The following is a 22,347-nucleotide window of genomic DNA, read 5'->3' on the forward strand; positions in this document are numbered from 1 at the left end:
AAAAGTAATAAAGGGAATTATTTGATTTTATTAATTAGAAATTGCCTGGATGTCAGATCTGAATTTGTGTTTGCAGTTGTTTGTAAATGAATACAAGTCTGTAGTTAGTCAGTCTGTAATTTTGCTGTTTGATCTGCAAAGTTACAAAGCTCAAAGTCCACTTTAAAAGGAGATATTGAATTTAACAGAAATCACTTTTCAAAAACTACAATGAACGACGCGTTTGGACTACAATGCATATTTTATGGGATTTGTGATATCACAAATATCGACGAATGGGACAAGACCTGGTTTAGCTGCACTAAAGAAGGAAACGAGTGTTATCACTATGTCGGAGACACGCTAGCTTTCTCAAGGCAGACAAACTTAGAGTGGTTACAATCATCCGGGTTTAAATCGCACTCAAATTGATTTGATTTCGATGCAATATTTACACTGAAGCTGGCAGGCGGCTATGGTAAGGGGCATGACATTTCTCGACCAGGTGCCGAGTGCTGCCAATCACAACACACACTGGCCCAGCTAACCAATCACAGCATATTTCGTATTTCAGAAGGCAGGCCTTCATTTGATACAGGAACTCGAGCCGTTTATGCCAGACTGGGGAGAGAGGTGTTGTAATCATGTAAAATATGTGGAAAATAATGTGTTTTTTGAACAACCTAGTATGAGAGCCTGTTTTATTACACCCAAAAAACAAAATCAAGACTTGTAAAAGAGCATAATAGGACCCCTTTAAATCATTAACTATTATTGCCCATTTGTTGAGTGACACTCAGTTGTTTCAGATATGAAGGTAAGTATTATTTATTTATGCTGAATAACAATCAAAAACATTTCTTTAGGAAATACATAGGATCAGTGTTGATTTTATATACATCTCTGTAGTAAATCTTTATTGCTGGAGAAGACACACACTATCGTGCCATAAGCAAGGCTCATTTAACATATAGCATCCTATTCTTATTAACCTCGGAAGTATAGCACCAGACAATCAAGAGTGCAGGGGAGGGTGGCACCCTGAGGTTTTAGGCTTTTATAATAGTGCAGAGTTTATAATTATTTCCATTTGGCATTCTCTGACATTTTATAAATATATCTCTTTGTGCTTGCTAATTGATTTGAGTTCTCCCTTATTTGGACCCTGGAAGTCCGTTCAGTAAGTGATTAGATCCTCAAAAGCTTGTTCTTGTAGTAAGGGAACATTTTAGAACATATTGCCAGTCATTTGCTAAAACACTGAGAGGCGAGATGGTTTAAGAGGAAAATGAACAGAATTACTCTCAAGGACCTTGGCTTTGGGGTGTTGTGCATGAAACTCCCCAAATGGTCACATTGATAAACTGTTTTATGGCTGAACAGCAAGGCATTTTTATCCTGAGAGCTTTTACTGATGTCTCATGAGGCACTAGTATGCTAGGTTTGGCTGTAGGATAGTCCATACTGTAAAGTAGTGGGTGGAACAACACTTTGAAGACACTTTGTCACTGTTGTTTGTGAAAGTCAAATAGAAATGTGCAGAAGTTTCGAAATGCATCTCGTTTTTTCAGGTAATGGGCAAGGGTGCATAGACAAATAGCCGTGTCTGTCTTTATGTCCATCTCTCTGCTGCTTTAATGGTCATCACTCTCTCCATAACTTTGTTAATAGCCTGTGGATGATAAGGAGAGAGCTCATTAGGTCTTTGAGGGGTTTCAGTCACCCACATCTTTGTGGAAATTCGTTTAAAAGCAAAGGTACTTGGTTATTGATTTGTTGAACGCGTTTTGACGCTCATCCAGCCTTTATTGCTATGCTTGTTGTGGAAGAGCCTCCTGAAGGTGAGAATTGGGGTGAAATCACCAAGGGTAAGATATTAGGAAGCTCGTTCATTAACCTTCTCTGACCCACATATCTTCAATGAGTCCAGCAAATCAAATCAAATCAAATCTATTTATATCTTCCTCAACAACCCTCTCAGTTTGGTTTCCTAGCATTTGTCTTCCTATTATTTTCAAAGTTATAGTTTGTTGAAAAATATACTTTTTATTTTATTTTATTTTATTTTATTTTTAAATGTGCTGTTTGATTAGTTATGATTATATTTATATATTTATATAATAATAATAATAATAATAATAATAATATAATTATTATTATTATTATTCCTACTTTGAGGCTTCATATTTGTTTTAAACATTTATTGCTATATTGGAAATTTCATGCTGCCTTTATTAGTGGTTTTATTTGTATTTTTTTAAATTATTCTATTAAAATTATTTGCAGTGGTTATATTATATTGGATATATGTGTTATAATAATATTAATGACATTATTATTGCTGTTGTTGTTTTTGCTGCTGTAGTTGTTGTTGTTGTTATTATCAACAACAACAACCACATTTTTATTATTATTATTGCTAGAAAATGTTTGAATGTTCAGCAGTAAGTTATTATTATTGTTATTATTAATAGTAATAGTATTTTAAGTAGTAGACATTCATATGAATGCTGGTTTTGTTTTGTATTTTGAGTAGTTTTTTGTAGTGTATTCTGGTGTTGTTGGTGTTGTGTGGTTGTTTTATTTTCTTCTCATTTGATTTGTTGTGTGGGCGTGTGTTTTTTTTAATCATGCAGATCAATAAGACAGCCCCTCCCTTGACTTCCTCACTGCCCCATCAAGTCTTTCCTCACTCACTCCATTAAACGTTAAGGGCTAATGCAAGAGAGAAAGGCCAAGACCACCAAGACATTGATGGAGCACTGTGTGTGTCTGCAGTGTCAAAATGACCCCTCGAAACAAAGACGATAGTGTGTCTTTCAAAGCTGTGGGGGATTTGAGGCGATCCCTCATTAGCATCACCTGTTGTCCCAGATGGCATCACGGGAATCAGAAGGATTAGATTGTGTCAATTTGTAGCTCTTTCTCCTGTTCTGTGGCATGCAAGCATGCAGAGGTGTTTCAGAACCACTAATGTCATCTGCTGTGTTTATGTGGGGTGTAAAGACACAACACTAGCCCTGAGTCATGAACTTGCTTTACTTCGATGTGGATTGTTGGACTTTAATATTCTGTGCCATTATTTCAGATCTGTAGCATCGACCAGTGGGGCCTGATGGGCCCGGATTGTTTTGACAGAAGCTGTAGAGTTAGAATAGAATTTTTCTGTTGTACTTCAAAATAACTGTTTGGCCTGGCAGATAAAAATACAAAAAATAAAATAAAATAACAAAGGGTTTTGCAACAGTTAAAATGTACATAATATTTTTTTATATAAATGTATTTATATTATGTTTTTTTATGTTTATTTATTTTTATTAATACATTGTTAGAAACATAAGAAAAAAGCTGCAGCTCTCTATTTTTCCTTATTTTTAAAATTAAAATGAGGGATATTTAACCGTGCTAAGTTAGAGATACTAATGCCATTTAAATGCGCTAGCGTTATGCATAATGCATGTTCCTTCCTGTCTTTGATTTTTGTCATCTATTTGCATCATTTGGTGAATAATAAGGCACTGACTTTTAAATGAACCATGTTGCTGTGTTATTTTCCTCTCTTCACCGTTTTAGATTTGACACTGTTGAATTAATACTGTTTGATCATCTTGTTGTATTCACATTAAAAATCAGTACTCGAGTGCTGTGTTAGATGCTGTTATGTTTTCTTTAAGAAGTTTGGAGGTCCGCTTCTCTTCATTTTGCAGACTTTGACACAAAATTTCATTGGCGTAGTTCATCTAGCAAAGCTAGCAAATGTAATTTTAGCGAATATTATTTGTATACTGTATTATAAGGTAAGAAAATAGTAATGTTTTAAAAAGATGAATGGTAATGTTGTAAGAAAGTTAATGTAATGTTGCCATTAGACATTTTTCTATACAGAATGAATTTGTTGTGCACAAGACGGTCTGCCTAACAATTTCTCGTAAGAGTACATTAGCCACGTTAGTCATGTATGCACGTTATTACACCTATATGGAAAAGCCATATAGCATTAGCAGTCTTCTGTAATGGTTTCTTAACGGCTCATTAGGACAGAGCGAGCGCAGGAGCTGCGTTAAGGCTGAACAGTGTGCAGGTGTAGGTGTCATCCCTCTTAGATCGCAAGCTAACAGCACTCCCCTCCATGCGAGAGCGAGGGAGATAATGAATGCTTTCACACTTTACCTTGAAAACTGACCAAACGGCCCTCACGCCAATTAAGAGCTTGTTTTTCACTGGAGTGGCCATTATCAAACCTGACCTTCCAATTATTTTTCTGAATTTCCCCCACGATTCGTCACCTCGTTGTGGCCTCTAGCCAAGCAGGCTTGGTTGAAGATGGTCCTGGAATGGGTAATAGGGCTTCACAACAGAACGGGCCTGGAGACACCTTTACCACAGCCAAGATATCTCTGTCTCTCTCTCTCCTTCACCCTCTCACCTTTTCCTTCTTTCACTTCTTCCTCTTTTCCCATTTTAATGACTCCTTTTCTCCCTGAGCATATCTTCTTTCTCTCTCTTGCTTCGTTCATTTTTTTGAATGAACTAGCCATCCGCGCTCTCCTCCCTGTATATCTTTTCTCATTCGCTCTTTAAAGTTGTTCTTATTTAAGTTCTTTGAAGCTGTCCTAAAGCTACAAGCAACAGCTGGGTCTCGTCACAGAGGATGTTCTGTACCTGCTTTGATGTCAATACCTTTTCTGCTGGTAAAGTTACAAGAAAATGATTGTTTTAAATAGTTCAACTAGAGTTAATAATAACAACAACAATTACTACTACTACTACTACTACTACTACTAAAAATTATTATCGTTATTATTTGTGAGTCAGTGAAATAAGGTGTGAAAATATGTATCACAAAAGGTTGAATGTCATGTTCAAGAGGTCTAAATAATATTACATTAGGTGCAAATATATAGATAGATTGATAAAATAATTTTTTTATTTACGTACATTTTATGCAATTTATAATATATTAATGCATTATTATATTTTATTTATTTATATTATAATATTTATATGTTTGCATAATATTTGTTAAAAAAATATACGGTACATGTACAGCTTAAGCCTCATTTAAGAGATGGAAAAACTGCACATCTATTTTAATTGAAATAAAAATGCTTTATTTTCCAAGTAAAATTAAGTCATTTGATGTCAGCCAGTCAGAGCCTCTAAATAGCTGGGTTTCCCATTAGCCATCAACCATGCCATGTTATAGACAGAAAATTGGTTCATCTCTAAGCTCTCTATATTTTTAAATTCTAGATGAAGTCATTAAAGTTAATGTGACAAAAATACTTAAATTGGAAACAGGAAAGATCACAGTGACACAGAGAACCAATGTAGCAATTTAGCACGTAGCACTGCAAGCCAATCAGCAAGCTAATCAAAACTATATTCAGAATGTTCTTTAATCACTCTTCAAAGGAGTATGACATCTTGACATCAACATAAATGATATCAGTGAGAAGTTATGTATATTTAAATATATGAGATGTCTTAAATTATATATGTTTAAATGCACATATTCTTTTTCTCTGAATCCCTGCGCATGCATTTTGTAGTAGGTGCATGGTTAACCTTTGCAATCAAATATTTAAGATGCTTAATTTTCAAAAGACTCTTCCTTTGCTTTGTCCTTGCTGACACCACAACAGTGAGATTGGCTCCATATTGGGTGTTTCATCTTTCAGGGGATGTTCTGGTGTCAACAGCTCATTGATCATGTCTTTATAAAGGAAGGAGTTTCACAACAGGCCAATGTCATCACCTTCTTCATCAGGCCTGAACTCTCAGTCATCATTAAAGCACGGGTTTCCCGTCTTCTTTGCCTGCTCTGTGGTTATTGACCACTAAACTATAACGTATAACGGCTATCTGTTTTAAACTGTCTGTTTTGGTTCTCAGTGATCTATCACCATAACATTAAAGTAGTGCATTATCCACCTTTGCCAGTTAAATATACTGTTGCATTCAATTGCATTTCTTTTATTTTAATTTTAATTATTATTATTATTATTTTTTTAAGTAGGTTGTATTTGAATTTAGGAAGCTGCTCCAAAACTATACACTTCTTTTATATATATATATATATAGCCTTCTTTCTTAGGAGTCGTTTGCACAGGAATTTTTTTTTTTGTTTTTATTTTTTTCCCATTTTAGATATTGGTGCCTGAGGGCCTTTGGTAACATACAAATCTTAATATTTACAGTAGTGCATTTTAGTTGTTCCCGTCTCTTGGTGCACAAATTGGCTTCTCCTTAGGGTGAAATTGTTGCCATCATCCATTCCCTGGAATCCAAATATAATCATTTCCATTTTAATTGATTTGTCAGATGTGCTTGAACACCCTCCAGCAGTAGTCCTTAGAGGTCAGTTTGAAAGGAACTACAGTATCTCTGGAGATTCCTTGCTGTGGAGAAAGAAGTCGGGATGTTGGAGAATATCTCACTCACTAGTCCTTTTAAGGACTTTCCAAACCACCGTGATTAGGACGGTATAGTTGTTTGGCCCGTTTCTCATGCGCTTTGTTTGTTTTTCCTCTTTTCTTTCTCTCACTAACTTTGTTTACATCCGCTGTTTGATTTGTGTTGGGAAGAATCCTACATGACATACAATTACACCCAGAGCCAGAGGCCATAGTATTCCCTCCTTTCTCCCAAAATAATCTCTTTCAAATTGGATCCTGCATTTTGTGTGATGGTGCAGAAAAAAAAGGGCCCAAAGGTACTTCTGTAACGTCTTTAAACACAAGATTTGCGGCATTGAGCTACAATCAGTATGAAAAATGTGAACGTTTGAGACGATTTTATTACTTCTGTTCCAGCATTAAACATGCCAGCATGTTAAAACATAAACCATTCAAGGATTCCTCCTGCATTTAGGGAATTGTCTTGCTTTTCAGGCAAATCAGCTTCATTTCTTTCAATCTGATTCCACTTAAGGCTAGAACGTGTTATACTCTCAGATGCCATCCCAAATCTCAACAATGGCTGCAATCAGAATTACCAATCTAAAGTGTTGACATAAACACACACAATGCTCTTGTTTATTTCTCTTCTATTCCCTTTCTTCCCTCTGACTTGAATGTCCCTGAGTATAAATCACTATGAGATGAATAAATGATTGTATGCATTATTTACCCAGCGCAGAAGCTTTGGTAGAAAGCTTTGTTCGTGTTTGCCATCACCCTGAAAAGATGTCGATATACCTGATGGAAACCGCTAACAATGCTAAAACAGACATGCCTGTTTACGTATCTGTGCTACCTGATAAATTGCGGCCTAGTGTGCATTCTGCACAACCTCTCAAACTGACTAAAATATTTATCAGCCAGTGACCCATTCCAGTAGCAAACAGCCGTACCAAGAATGTTAAGTGGATCAGCCTCAACATCACTAGCAAAATGCAACGTTATATTCACTTTTGTTTACGATAATATCTGTTGTGGGAACAACAAGGACCTTACACTCTGAAAAACTTGTTCATTTGATAATTATTTTTTTGTTAAATACATTACCATTCACAAACGGTAATATTGAGAATTATTACAATTTCAAATAACTCGTTTCTGTTTTAATATATTGTTTAAAAAAATCCTGTGATGGTAAAGCTGAATTTTCAAGTGCTATTACTCCAGTTTTTTCTCAGTATTCTCTGAATAAGAAGAAGAAAAAGAAAAGCATTTATTTGGATTATTATTATTATTATTATTATTATTATTATTATTATTATTATTATTACTGTATTTTTGTAACAATGTTACAATCTTTACTGTTACTTTTGATCAATTTAATGCAGTCTTGTAAGTAAATAATAAATAAATAGATGGATAGTTAGTTAGTTAGTTAGTCTTACTGGCCCCAAAGTTTAGAGCAGAGGTAAAAATGTTGATTGTCTAGTCAAACTAATATCATGTTTTATAAGAAATCAAACTAATACCATGTTATATGTGATATGATTCCATGAAGATCTTTTGTAAATTTCCTACCGTAAATATATAAAAACGTAATTTTTGATTAGTAATTGCATTGCTAAGGACTTTATTCGGACAACTTTAAGGGCGATTTTCTCAATATTTTATTTTTTTTTGCGCCCTCAGATTCCAGATATTCAAATAGCTGTATCTCGACCAAATATTGTCCTATCCTAACAAACCATACATCAATGGAGAGCTTATTTATTCAGCTTTCAGGTGATGTATAAATCTCAATTTAAAAATTGACACTTAAGACTGGTTTTGTGGTCCAGGGTCACATATGTCCAAATGTATGTGGCTCTTTGTGTATTCAACTGTGTAAGTGTGTGTATGGACATATCTGTGGGCAAGAATCTGTAACCCGAAGGTGTGAAATTAATATTTGCTTCAGCAGGGTTAACTTGAATTTCACGGCAGCTGGCTCCGGCCACCCACATGAATCTGTGACTTATGCTCTTTGTTGAAAGTGGCCGTGAGTGAGTATGGCAAACTTCTAGATGCACTGATGATTGCATATTGTGTGGGCAGCAACACACCCTACGTGCTCTTCCTCCGCCTCCTGAGAGTGCGCACGAGGGATGATACTTCCTGGGCCTGGAAGAGTCAAGCATTTTAAAGTAGGGGAAGTGTGTGGGTTTAAACGGACTCTAGTGGCCCATCTCAAGGGTTTGGATCAAGGCGGAACCAGTGAGTTGTGGTAAGGGAATGAGAGATGGATTGCTTGTTTGTGTTTAAAGGAAGAGTTGGAAAGGGTACAGAAAACTTTGGTTTTGCCACTTCTCCCCTCAATCACTCTTCCTTCCCCTTTGTGTTGGACCTTTGATGTTTTGTTTTATCAATTAAATCTTTTAAATATAAACTTCCTGGCTTCAAACAGAGCTTTATACAGCAAGATACGATTATCACTGCCAAAACTTCTGAAAAAGCACTATTGTTTGATATTTTCACTAAATTGATCACTCTCAAAACCTCTGAAGGGAAGTTACAGCACAAACTTTGTCGTCATTTCTCCTTCTGTGTTTCTTTTGCACAATAGACACTTATTTAATAAATATATCTCAAACCCAGCTTTTAGACTTTTAAAAAAATATGGTAGCAACATTTTAGGTTTTAACTTAAATTTACAGTTAAATACCGTAATTTCATTAATTGATCAAATGTTTATTTACCAACCTATTGAAGTACTGAAATCTGTTTTGTACAATACATTGTACATTGTAATGCACTGATAACCACCAAATGCAGGTGGTTATGAGAAAGTCACATGATGAACCAAAGCCTATCACAAGCAGCTTTTAAATAATAACATATATAGAAGGTGCACAGTGTTATTCACACAAACACTAAACACCATCATGGTAACACACATAAAACTAAAATAATGCAATAAACATTCATTTAACAACATTAGTTTTAACATACAACCCTAATATACAAAATTGTTAAGAAAAATCTAAGAAGAAACAGTTATTTCAGCAAAAAAAAAAAAAAAAAAAAAAACATAAAATTTGAAATGTAATGCAGGGAATTCTGGTAATGTCAATTTACGGTTATTCATTGTAAATTATATAGTCTTTTTCACTTAGGAAAACGGTATACTACCGTAAAATTACACGTAATGTCCAATACAGTATTTTACCGTATATTGTAGGGGAATTTACTGTTAACCTTTTAACAGGTTTTTACTGTAGCATTTTTACAATCTTTTACCGTTAAATTCACAGTCATTTTTTACAGTGTGTGTGTGTGCGCGCGCATGTGTATACTACTCAATCTCATTGGAGACACACAGGATAGCTCAATTCGCCATTTGAACCCTCATCTAAAGGGGATTAAAGGAATATTGTGTGATGCAAGACCAGGCCACTTCAGATTAACAGGCCAGCTTTAGCCCTGCTTTGAGACTGATTAAAATGATCAATGAGTCTCATTTAACTTGCCAAGATTTGTTTTCTTTCTTTCCCCTATTGACTCTACAAAGTGTTGGTTTATCAGGTTGAGCCACATCAGTCCAATCATAGGCTTCTTTATTCAGTTTCTATTTGCTTCTCAAGTAGTGAGGTCATTGTTGTATCAACTGGAGAGGTTGTGCTTTGAAACGCTCTTGCTAAATCAGATCTATAGTGAATGCTCTGTAAGCTGTATTATTGTCATTGTGCTTAATAAGAAAAACAGTGTCACAATTAGACTCTCATTCATAAGTGGAAAATATTTCTTAGCTTGAAGGTTTTTGCAAAGACCTTTTTCAAGTTTAATTTTTCACAGGATGAGATTCTTTTTATTATACATGACAGCGAGATTGAAACTCACAAGACAGCACTTCAACACATTTAGGCCATTAAGTTATGTTTACAATATAGAACCTCAAGAAAAGTCCATTGCCTCATAACCCGCTGTGTGAGTTTGATATTTTGCTACTGTCATAAATCATAATGTTTACTATGTTTAGAAAGTTGTCATTTTGATTATATTATGCTTTTTCCTGCATTTTGGATGTGTCTTTAGGTGATAAATATACAATATGGTGTGTTCTTTCCTCTCCCAAAATAATGTTGCTCCACAAGAACTTATATTATATTTTATTATGTTATGTTATATGTTATGTTATATGTTATATGTTATGTTATGTTATGTTATGTTATGTTATGTTATGTTATGTTATGTTATGTTATGTTATGTTAGGAAATTAGAATAATATATTTGATATAATACATTTAAAACTTTATGAAAGCTTACGTAAACACTTGTTTGAGGGAAAACAAGATTTTTTTTAAACATACTTTTAATGCAAATTTTTAATACTTTTTAATCAAGATAATTATGTAACCTCAGTAACATATTAATCAGGCCATGCTTATTATTCAGTCTTGTGGTCTCTTTAAACCATTAAGTTTTAGAAGCCATTATGTTGAAATTAGTTTGTAGAGGCTGTTTATGTTGCTGTGTTGTGGCTGCGGCTGAAACGTTACGTTGTATTTCTGAATGGGAAAACCAGTCTACAGTCCTTCATGAATCTGAATGGCATTGTTTAGGAGTAATGGGTCGAATGAAAGGAGCGCTGATGCTGAAGACATGGAGTATTAGAAGGAAAATGTCACCTCAGCTGTCCTGAGAGCTTAATCCTCACCCAATGTAATGTAATCAGCAATCCCCTGCCCATTGCTCTTTCCTTCATTGAGGTAGCATTTCAATGTGCTACATTTCCACGCCTTGCGTGACAACCCATTTATCTTCGTAAAGTTCTCTCACTCTTCAAGCGTTTTCAAGCACTGAGCAGATTGACTTACAAGTAATGAGACAAAACTTTAGCCCCACTTCAGCCAACACAAGTGACATAAGCCACACAAAAGACATAAGCCACTTTGATTGATAGATGCTTTATGCCTACATATAAACAATTTCAAACATAGCCTGTTTGTTTTATGAGATATACTGTACAGTCACTGTTACTATATGATAATGGTTTTGTTAGTGAGCAGAAGGTCATTGAAGACTAGATCTAATTTAATACTAGTTTCCATTACAGTTGCATTGATCTACACTGCAAATCCTTTTAGTCTTGGAATTGGCCTAATTGGTTTTCAGACAACCTAACTGGAAATGCTCGGTCTCACCTTGCTTTTAGCCATACGGTTAATGCATTTTTGTTCTAGGCCTTATAGACCAGTGTCGTTTTTATTTTAATATGATTAGGTACATATGATAACTGTAAGTATATAGCCTTTTTGACTTGTTCAGTTGTGCATTTGTGGCCATAAAACTGTTACAACTTTCTTAAGGTGTTCATAACTTGATTTATCATTTCTATATGGCACTCATGTAATACAGGTTTAAGAGCGCATGATTAATAGTGTCAGGAGTCGTGTTGTGACCCACGTGCAAAGAGAGAACAGGCCTGGAGCAGCTCAGGAAAAAGTGCATGACAGTCTTGTGAGGTCTTTGCCCTAAATCACTGCTGCTGCCTGAGATTCGAGCACTAAAAATGCCGCCTCTGGCCCTCTCGTCTAGACAACCGGGCTTTTATAGACAGAGTGGACAGGTGTTGCAGTCGCTCAGGCTCTGACTCTGTTTTCACTATGTTTGTGAAGTGTTTTAATGAATGTGCTACTACGCTGAACCCCGTAGCCCTTCCAGCAGCACCCTACTGAGTCGTAGCGTCTTGTCGATCGTGGGCAGATGACTATGAGTTTAGCAGTGTTGCTGGCAACCACCACGTTCGACTCTGTTATGATAAGTCAATGATCATATGGTATTTACTCAACTTGTTGAGAGCAGTGTTGGCTAACACTTGGCTATATTACCTTTCATTAAGTAAACAAGAATTATATAAATGATTCAGAATTCTTGATAATGCAAAAATAATGGTAAAATATTCTTTAAAAAAAGTATTGTGTGAGTATTGTGTTTGCATATGATACTCTTAAAAAAAAATAATGTAAAAAAGGAAAACCATAAAAATCTTTACATAAGAAATCTTACAATAATATAGATAATATACTAATTATTCATTTCTAGATTTCTGTTTTTCTAATATTTTATGTAATGTATTTTTATCATTTTATTTAATTTATCTTTGTTTAGAATGCTTGTTAACAATCATGAAAATAAATTAAAATAAATCATAATAAATACAAATTTAGAAAACATTTATACATATATATGAAATATTTTGAAATGTTAAACTAACATAGATAATATAACAATTACTTATTTCTAGATTCCTATATTTTATAATGTATTTAACATTTTTTTTTTTAAGTATTTTCTGGTACTTTTCAATATTTAATGAGTTTAAATGTAGTTATAATTATTGATTATATTTTTATAGTTTATTTTTTAAGTGGAATGCATTATAGGATTGTTTTCATGTGGAAGCGACACGTAATTTTGCCTTTGAGTTTGGCCACAAGACGAAACTTGAAAGGCAGCTTTGTTATGATGTCAGCTTTAATGCCTGGAATGTTTCTGTTGTGCCTTAAAATGCTGCCTAAGTAGACAGCTCACTAGGTTTTGGAACAGAGCCACAGTATTGCCTATTGCAGTGTCACTAGTACTGTGATCTAAAATTGCTTGTTCTTAGCATAATTTGTCCTTGTTTCCCTAAAACAGCATGATGCTTTTTGAATGTGGATGCTGTTGCAGCCTGTGAGGGCACGCTTGAGGTCTCACCATTACACAGCAGTTCCACACTGGAAATGGAGAAGCAGAGAAGACAATACGCTCAAGGCATTGCCTCCTGCTGGCCCTGACCTCGTGCTGAAATGGCTTTTCCACACGCATCCGAAAGCCATTGGACTGCATTTTAAAGAATAATAGAATCGCTGCCTCCTCCCTGAGAAGCCATTTCAACCCAGTAATATGGTGGCAAGGGGGCATGCCTTTGAAGGTGACTTCACAGCAACTTTTTTTTTCTCGTTCTCACCCTCTCTTTATTCTCTCTCCTCGATTCGTTCTTGTGGCACTCCGTCCAATTCCTGACAAATCAAATTGTCCTTAAACAGTGCAAGCTTGGTGTTGTGTTGTATCGCTACATCAGAGAAAGCTCCTGGGTGGGAACTGGGAAATGCTCTTTGCTCGCTGGTAGAACCCTTCAAAAAAGTCGTTTTGAAGAAGTTGTTTTCAGACCTGACTGGAAGGGAGTTTCCACACTAGAAAGCAAGCACAAGTAAGAGAGAGGATGTTCTGACATGAGCAAAGGAGCAGGATGGGTAATCTAGTGCTGCATGTGTTCAATCATTAATTATCCATATGAGAGCAGAGCTGCTCTGAGAGAAGCCAATGCGTCTGACTCCTGTGTAAACACAAGTGGATTCGCTTATTTACCGAAGCTCTCGTGATAAAGTGAGACTGGGGCTGCTGTTCTCTCTGGGAGCCTGTGCAGTCCTGATATGAATCTCCTTTTTTTTTTTTCCTCATCTGAACACTTTATAAAGCCACAATGCAAATTTCACACAAGATCAAAATACAAATGCAATAAACATGGAGTTTATATTCATATCATCTTCTGAAGCATCCAGCTGTGGTTTTCTGCGTGAGGCTTTGCAGCATTTGTTCAGTGTTTTCAGTGAGCCAGTTTATTTTAATCATACATAAAATTATTTAATTATTGAACAATCTTGGTAGAAGTGTGGAGTATAGTAATCTTTGCCGTTTCAGCAAATTAGCCTCTCATAGATGTGTGCTTGATAGAAAAAGGTGTTCGCTCTCTCTCTTTCTCTTTTTCTGTTTCTATTAGTTTCAAACTGCTTATTCATCTCAACGGGGGATCTGTGGCGAGATAGAGAGCATAGCTCTCCAGACATGCGGTATTATCAGGGGGAGCTGAAATAACTCTAATTAATCAGCGCAGCAATAATAAACACCGAAGGGGAGTGGTCGGTGCTGGAACTGTTGGCCCACAATGCACCACTGCAATGGGAATGAAAATCAAAGTAGTGAGTTTTTGTGGATTTGAGGATTTCAGCAGTTTGATGGCTCCTCAGGGGACCCTGTAAAACATGTCTTCTCATGTTCTCTTTCATGCTGAAGCTTTTTAGTGGTCAGTTCTTGTATGTTTTGCCAGGATTTTTAAGTAAACCAATACGAAAATGTGGCATTTCCGTCCATTTATCAGTCTGTCGGGTTATCTATTAGTCTAATTAGTAAATCTAATTAGTAATTTTATTTTAGATAAATAATATATTTATACAATATCCAGTCATTCAAGCAAAACCAAACAATAAAATTAGTGCTGGGCAACGATTAATTGCGATTAATCGCATCCAAAATAAAAGTTTTTGTGTGCATCATATATGTGTGTGTACTGTGTATATTTTTTATGTATACATAAATGCACACGCATGCATGTATATATTAAAGAAAAATGTATTATGTTTATAAATATATATCATATAAATTATATGAATATAAATATATACATGTAAATACGTGCCAGTATTTTCAAAATATACACTGTGTGTGTGTGTATTTATATAAATATAATAAATATAAACAGTACACACATATATTATATAAACAAAAAATAATTTTTTTGGATGTGATTGATTCATCGCGATTAATTGTTGCTCAGCACTAAATAAAACATATTTATTAACTGTTTATTCTTTTACACATGGAACATAATCTGCAGAAATTATGTTTTGTTAGAAACTATGGTTAAACTGTAATTGTTTTAATTTAGGCAATTTTTCTAAATTACAGTACATACTGGAAAAACACCTTTTCAAGTATTTTGTTGGTTCTCACAGGACAGATCATGCTCAATAATCTACACATATAAACTAAGAACACATATTAAATACAGATGAAAAATCAACATTAAGTTGTGAAGCCCAAAGCGCAGAGCTTACTGAATATGGCCCACTTCAGAGGCTGCATAGACCTCTGGGAAGCGGGGTGAAGAGTCAGTGTCTATTGCTGTGTCTGGATTGATGAGCCTTTGATTGCATTGCTCATGAGCAGCTTTCATTAGCGCCAGTCAGAGTGGATTGTGAGAAATCTAAATGTGTGTGTGTTTGCATGAGACGTCTACGTGTGATGAGTTCTTCAAGACAGCTCTCATTATGCACCTATGGAGGACCGAAGCTTCTCTCACACTCAAGCAGCAGTGGAATCATGCCTCTAAATGGCTGATCTGATTACCTTGTTCAGGCTTTTACAGGAAGATGAGCCAGAGACCTGAAATGGGGCCTTTGTCACTCACTATGTATGTAACCTTTACTCTCATTTGCATGATATTTTTCAGAGTTGAAGAGCTTAAAGGTGAGAAAAAAAGCTTAGAGCAGCCAGGTGCTCAGCTTTAGTCATTGACGACAACGTCGTAGCTCTTGCATTGAGAAGTTTCAGTCATTAGGAGAGTGTGTGTGTGTGTGTGTGTGTTGCTTTACTCCATTCTTTTGCATAATGATTCCTGCATGATCCCGTATTGAACTGTGTTGGCTTTTACTCGCAGGCCTAAATGACTGATGCTTCATTCATACGCTCATGATTCATTTTTGAGCTCAACCGAACGGCCACTTCCTAATGGAAACCATTAGGTATGAAATATCCTGCTTTTAATATGCAATTCATGAGCTGAAAATGGCACATTTTCTTGATGTTAAAACACAAATAACATAATAGAATGCAAAAACCAGAGACTTCTGACGTATAGGAAACCTTTCTGCAGCTCCATTAAGTGACCTGACCTAAAGCTGGAAATGTGGCTTTGTGAAAGAGGTTAGTTTATAAGCTGTAGTATGATTATATGTTGAAATCAAATTAAAACATAATACATAAGCTCCCAGTAGACTGTTCAGCCGTCGGTGCGGGGCATTTATTAAAACTCCTGCTGTGATTAATTACATTGTCATTATACTGTAGTTTTGTAAGATTTGTGCTCTATAGTATCCGCTCCCCCCACATGCAATTAAGGCACATGATTACGTATGCATATGCTCACAGACTGTGGTTTTGCTATTTCACGGACAGACTGACCCCATGACCTACTGTAGATAAAAACATATTTTATTCTTTCCCCCTCTTCGCCATGGTAAAACCTGATTTGTGTGTGACTTTGCACTTAATTATTTTCTTTTAAGGAGCGCGACACGTTATTTTGCCTGTAGCCTGATCCCTATTTCATGTCACTTTATTTTATTTCTCTTCCTAGGTCACCTTCCTTGGTTCAAAGTAGGAAAGGTTTGCGGGTAAAGGACCTGCAGAAGTCACCTTCACATAATACAATGTTTATTAGAGATTGTTATGCACAAATTCAAGCATTTACACTAACTGAATCGGGATTCATATTGTTTGCCAGTTTTAAGTTTTCTAAATTAATTTTCTAAATTAAAATGAAAACATGGCTATCTCAGTGTTAAAGCTCTATTTGGACAAGATACATTTTAAGGACATTTACTGTCCAACGGATGTCTGTTTATCGTCATTTCACATGGGAGGGATAAGCAATGTCTAGAAAATGCAGTGATGGGCTTGTCTAATGCATCTGCATTTGTTTAGCTGATCTCCCTAGCCTCGCTAATTTGAGATTATTTGGAATGATTTGATTTCAATTTTGGACAATAAACTTGATTTGTCTTTAATAATTGGAAAAAAAATAAAATAAAATTATTTGAGTTTTTTTCTTTTTTCACTACATCATTTGAACATTTGAACTGATGTGCATGCTGTTTAATGCCACAAACTGGCTTTGCTTAAAAAAATATATACAGTAGGTATATTTATTAATATTTTAATGATAATTTACATTTCTTTGTTTTACATTATTACAGAAAAAAAAAATAAGGTTTAGTTCAATAATAAACTGTATGAGGCATGAAGCACCAAAAAAAATAAATAAATAAAAATAATTAAAAATTAAAGATTAAAAGTAGATGTTCAAGTCTTTTGGAACACAGCAAAATTAATTTGATGTCTTTTATTTAGTTCAATAATAAACTGTATAAGGCTCTAATATGAAGCACCAATACTAAAAAAAAGCAAAAATGTGTTAAAACTGTGCTATCCCTTTGAAATGTAGTGAAGTGTGACTTTTCTCACTGGCCAACACCCACTTGAGACACTTGAAGTGCTTTAAGTAGAACGACAGTTACCTAACCTACAGCTTATACATGAGCCACTTTAAGATGCTTCACATGCGTTTTACCAACATGCCAGTTCACACGGACTGTTATAACCTGTACCTAATCTTTCAGGGCATTTTAGGGGAGACCCTGTAAGATTTACCAGCACAGGAGTGCATAGTCTGGAAAAATTCAAAGAGAATTAAAATCACAGAGAAGCTTCAGTAATTATTAAATTACCCAATTACCTTCACAGTGAAATTGATCAATCCGGATAGGTTTTTGGAGAGTCAAATGGCTCCCAGAGGCTGTGGCAGGATATAACTGCATATAATTAATGTTCCCTACAGATATGTAATGATGTGACTGAGACATTTAAAAACAAATGCTGGGTTTTCTCAAAGTCGCCTAAAAAAAAAAAACTTCTAAGTGGGTGAGCTTTAGAGGTTTGTCAAGCGCAGGATGGGGCAGCACAAATTCTGATTTATGCACCACTGCAATGTCTGGCATGGTGTCAGAGAGGCTCACGAGAGATATTTGCGTTGTGAACATCTCAAACACGTAATAAATGACAGCATTCGCATACTCTGTTGGATAAAACCCGCATGCCAGATCAAGGCGTTTAGAGTGGGATAAGATTAGTGACTGTTTGCTGAGCAATTACACATTTTCATCCGTCTATTTTCTTTATTTAGAAAAAGACGCTTGTGTTTGGTATTGTAGAGGTGAGACTTTATAGGAGGGTTTGTAGCTGTGTGTCTGGCCACCTGCCAGGGCCTTTGCAGTGGAAGTCGCTGAGCTCGAGGGTGCAGTTCTGAGATGTGCTCGTCTCCGAGCTCACAGCAGGCAACATGTTTGTGTCTGGGACTCATCTCCCCTGTCAAAACACACACCCGAGGCACCGGGACATGAAAGCTTATTGCTGTTAATAGCCTTTTTTATATATATAAAGAGGTCATACATAGATCAGGATCCCCCGCAGTGTTGGCTGTGCTCATGAAAGTGGTGTTCCCTTTCACTCTCTTTTGGTTCCTGTCAATGTCTCTCTCTGTCTGACTATGATATGCATTATGACTGCAGGCTACTTTTTGTTGCGGTCCGCCAGCTGCTACCATTTTGAAGTGCAATTAAGAACAACTCTCCCTCTCTTCCTCTTTGCTTTTTTCTTCCCACTTTCTTCCTACATGAAAGCATTAGCGCCACATATCTGTTTGTTTTCTGCTGCCTGAGCCCTCGTTAATGAGCCTGACTTAAATGAAGCTTTCAAAGCATTCAAAACCAGCTATGCTGCTAAAACTGTTTGATACAGTTGAGGTCATTTTGTTCTGTCACATTTAGAAGATTTTTCATAATTATTATTATTATTATTATTATTATTATTATTATTATTTTCAAATGTGTGACATTTTTTCTTAAAGACAGCATGACATCAAAATAGACCCCATTAACTGTCTTAACAAATGTTCCTGATCTTATACTCTGCATTTCTGTGCACGTTATTCTAAAGAAATGATTTATGTCATTGTGACTACAAGTACTCATTATTATTTTTTCACAGTCCGCACATGATGAAATACCTCTCAGAATAAATTCAATGTGTATTCTTTACTTCACTTCACTTTACATCACTTCAGTTCACTTCACTTCTTTTTACTTTAGTCTGGCTTTTTTTGTATTATTTAAAAGAGAAATAAATAAAAGAATGAATACACAAATATTACGTTCACAATAAGATCTATAACATGCTTTTAGAAAATACATTTTGGTGATGCTTTAGTATAGGGAGCAATTCTTACTAATAATAGGTGCTTAATAGCATGCCTATTATTAACATATTGGCAGTTTATTAGTACTTAACAGCTACCTTAAAACTATTAATAAGCAGCAAATTAAGAGCTTATTGAGGCACAATTCATAGTTAATGGTTTGTTAATATCGCAAATTGGACCTTTATATTAAGTGTGACTCAAATTTTAATTTCATGCTGAGTTTACACTTTTTAATTGTTGTCACATAGGCATACAAAACCCTACAATATTAACTTTAAGTAGTATAAGAATGATTTAAGTTTTATATCAGTTAATAATCCATATAGTATCTATTAGTTCAGAACTTGTGTATCATCATCAGTCATAAACTACTAGACCCTTATGAGGACAGCACATTGCAGCAGACCCAAATATAAATGTATAATACTATCAATCATCACTGAGTGACTTTGTGAATTCAAATGCCTGTCTTGTTAGTATGTTGTGGTGAGATGTTCTCTGGACAGTGTTCTGCTTTGCTGGTGTCAGAGGTCGAAGGCCGTGCTGGCTCCTTGGCTTCTTGCCCCAGTCTCCTTGGCTGGTTTGCTTGACAAATGATCTTGCAGCTTGCTTTAGCAATGAAAGCCAGTGAAACGATGATTTATTTGCGAAATATTCTGGTTAACAGTATAAAGTATGAACTAACAGCCACAGCTCCACTTTCTAGGCTGGAAAATGTAGGCCATTTTCAGCTGCGTTAAACACAGCTAATCAGGACGAAATGCTGAGTGTGCGCTTTCCTGTAGCTGTTTCTGCATTGAAGTCACATTTTTTTTGTCATGCATGAGTGTCAATGGCTGTCAGTTTTGTTGCATAAGCACTCACTAGAAAAATACAAGTAAAAAATGACGCATTGTTATATTCTTAGTGTATCTGCCAAGAATAGTGCTGTTCTAAAAGCCTACAATGCCACATACAGCCAAAACACATCCCCCCAGAACATGTATACAATTCTAATTTGGATCATCTGCAGGGGGTTGGGTTCCTGTGGAGTTTTGCTTCATTCCCTTTCACATAAAGACTTCCTCTTTATGATTCAGAGAGCTTACATTTCATCAGAATTGTCCTTTCACGTAAGCACAAATCAAGAGAGCGTCAACTTGCATGATTTGCGTACAGATTTAGTCACAGCAAATGGGGAAAGAAAACTGGATGTATTATACTTTTATTTGAGCAGAATATCTCAGTAGAAATCACTAAACTCCAATTTACATGTTCCCCAGAGTTGTCAGCTCAACAGTGTTTTTTCCGTAGTGTAGCGAGAGCGTAAACATAGTTGCCAGGTTGGAAAGAGTACTGTAAACCACTGGGCAGAAAATGTATCAATTTAAAAAAATCTCTGTGAAATCACAGATAAAAAGAATCAAAATGTCCACATTCTGATATATGCAGAACCAATTTTGCATATAGTTGCATTTATATGCAGGCAAGTTTTTTTCCTCTCTCTCTCTCTCTCTCTCTCTCTCTCTCTCTCTTTCTCTCTCGCGCTCTCTCTCTCTCACTATCAAATATAACTTTAAAGTAATTACACAGTAATAACAGTTTTCCACAGTCACAACTATTTTTCTTTTTGTATTTTTTTTTTTTTTTAATTTTTAGATATTTTATTTATTTCTTACATTATGTTGTGTTTATGTATTTGTTTTGTAAATTTTTATGTCCCTCGCAGATTTTTTGGTGTTCTTCAAATTCCTTTAATCTCTGGCTCAAACATACATTCCTCTATTTTGAATACCCTAGACAAGAGTTGCCATATTGGTTCCAGTGTGTCAATAACTGTTGATTTAACTCTCCATGATTACATCCTTCTGGCCTCCTCCTTTCAGTCTCATTTGTGATGCCTTTTTCCGAGTGCGACCGACTGCATGATGGATCTAGTGAAAACTGCTGACCACCTTACTCCCCATCAGCCCCCCTCTTTTAGCCAGCCGTGATGGATTTGACACCCCAACCTTCTGCACCGCGTCCGTCATTCCACCCGGCATGAGGTGGCCAAAAAACAACACGGAAGGACGCAGGGCAAAGCATACAGAAAAAGCCAGCGAGCATATTGTTCTCTGCTTCCCTGTGGTCAGCCCTCTGAGGTCGCTCACAGTTCAGCACTGGTGTAGGGTTGCTGATGATGGATTCTTTCCCTTTTTTAACTTCTTCCTCTTTTTCTAAAGTCGCTACTGTTGTATCCTTTAGAGACGGCTCTCCCGCATGGTTAGCGCTGCGATTCACATCACACCCTGAGATTGGGCATGGCTATGAGCTCATTAGGGGACTGTAAAGACTGATTTTTTTAGGCTTCAGTTGATAGCTCATGCATGCAAGTTATCAACGCTACAAAATCAAAGCCTGGCGAATGTAGAATATGTCTGTTTATTGTGTATACAAACAGCTTGTTATCTGTCACCCCTGTACTGAATAGGGTTTTATTAAGGAAAAAATACAAAAGCACGCTTTAAGAAGGTCTGCCAAGTATTATTTTTCTCCTCACTCCCACAATGCTGTTCTTTGTAGTCATAAATAATGGAAGCATCAAAACACTGAGGGTATTTTTTTAAGAAGGACAAAAGGTGACATATCCACATAAAAAGCCCTCCAAACCCACGTCAGGTTGTTATTTTATGGCGCACGGTGGATGAAAAGAGCGGGAATTTCCGATGTCTGCTTGGACAGTTCGTGTTTGTGTCACGTATGAAGCAGAGCTCATATGCCCATAGAGACCTCTGATCCTTCTCCTACGCTGATGTTTGATGGAGACTTGAAATAGAATTCATTGCTAATCTCAATTTTCTGATCCCTGGAGCTAAAACAGAAGAAGAGGAAGATTATGGAGGTTGGACTGAACTTTTAGAACATGATGCAGAACATTAAATCAGTTTGAGTTCTTGGCATAAAGTAGTAGTTTGTTTTTGGTCTGTTAGCGGGTCAATTGATCAAGCAATGGCATTCTTTTGCTCTGAACTGCACCAAAACTGAAACTGTTTGAACTCGGTGGCAATTCTCTCTGACCTGGTAGAAGGGGACATACATTAGTATTATTAT

General features: G+C 36.0%; 1 protein-coding gene across 4 annotated transcripts in view; it reads left to right on the forward strand.

Annotated features, from left to right (window-relative positions):
* The window catches only part of macrod2 (mono-ADP ribosylhydrolase 2), a 502,194-nt gene that overhangs the window by 203,288 nt on the left and 276,559 nt on the right, over positions 1–22,347 (forward strand). The gene's annotated exons all lie outside the window — the stretch shown is intronic.

The sequence above is a fragment of the Cyprinus carpio genome, chromosome B13 (assembly GCF_018340385.1).
Source record: "Cyprinus carpio isolate SPL01 chromosome B13, ASM1834038v1, whole genome shotgun sequence".
Classification (NCBI taxonomy): Eukaryota; Metazoa; Chordata; class Actinopteri; order Cypriniformes; family Cyprinidae; genus Cyprinus; species Cyprinus carpio.